The sequence below is a fragment of the Parus major genome, chromosome 8 (assembly GCF_001522545.3).
Source record: "Parus major isolate Abel chromosome 8, Parus_major1.1, whole genome shotgun sequence".
Classification (NCBI taxonomy): Eukaryota; Metazoa; Chordata; class Aves; order Passeriformes; family Paridae; genus Parus; species Parus major.
In genome coordinates, this window is record NC_031777.1 from 725,074 (window position 1) to 726,032 (window position 959).

Below are 959 nucleotides of genomic sequence, written 5' to 3' on the forward strand. Positions count from 1 at the left end.
GGACACTCGCGCTCCTCCCACAAGCGCCCAGGCTGCTGCTTCCCCGCAAAATCTGTCGAAGAGAAGGAACAGAAGGAAGGAGAAACTCTCCGGAGTCCCGCACCGCAAGGGAGAGACGCAGCCCAGGAGTTCTCCCCAGCAGGAGGATGCAGAACCGGCCCCGAGCGGGATGCGGGGGAATCGCTCCGTTCCTTGGGTATCCCACCCTTGCTTTGGCAGCTCTGCAGGGCGTGGAAGAAAAGTAAAGTAAAAGCGAAAGCTTCAGTGAGAAGAGGAAGAGCCTGAGCAAAGCTGCCCCCAGCAGAGCCAGCTCAGGGATCTGCCCTTCTGCCTTCCAAGGAAAAACTCGGAATTTTTGCTGCGAGGGCCAGCACTTGTAAGAGATCATTACAATATCTTAATGAAAAGAGAAATTTCCATTCCCATTTCTCAGTTTCCATTCCTCCGTTATTGCAGATTTCTATGGGGAACAGTGAGATTTTCCCCACAGATTTACAGGTGTGCACAGGTGATTATAAACATTTTTTCTTGCACTTCACAGCCTTGTGCTGAAGCGTGCACTTGTATGGGGCAGTGTTAAAAAAAAAAGGAGATGCTTAACATAAGAAAAAAGTGGAGATTTGTCTCCTGTGGCTGAAGGAAGCAATCACAACACACAGGCTTTGATCTTGAACATCAAAACTGGGGTCTGAAAAGGGCACATTTGAACTTTTACAAAGCCAGAGGGTCACAGGATGGCTTTGCCTGGAGAGGATCCACTTCCACATTTTGCTGACACTGTGTTAATGCCAACAGCTTACTGAGGTGGGATTGAGGAGAGAGCAGCAGTTTCCCTTAAATGTCAAAAGTGTTCTTACTCCACACCCACTGCTTCCCACTTTCACAAAGATGCTTTTTTAAAGGGTGGGTGAGAGGGAGGGACAGGGAAACCAACTGAAGCCATTTCAGCTGCACCTTCT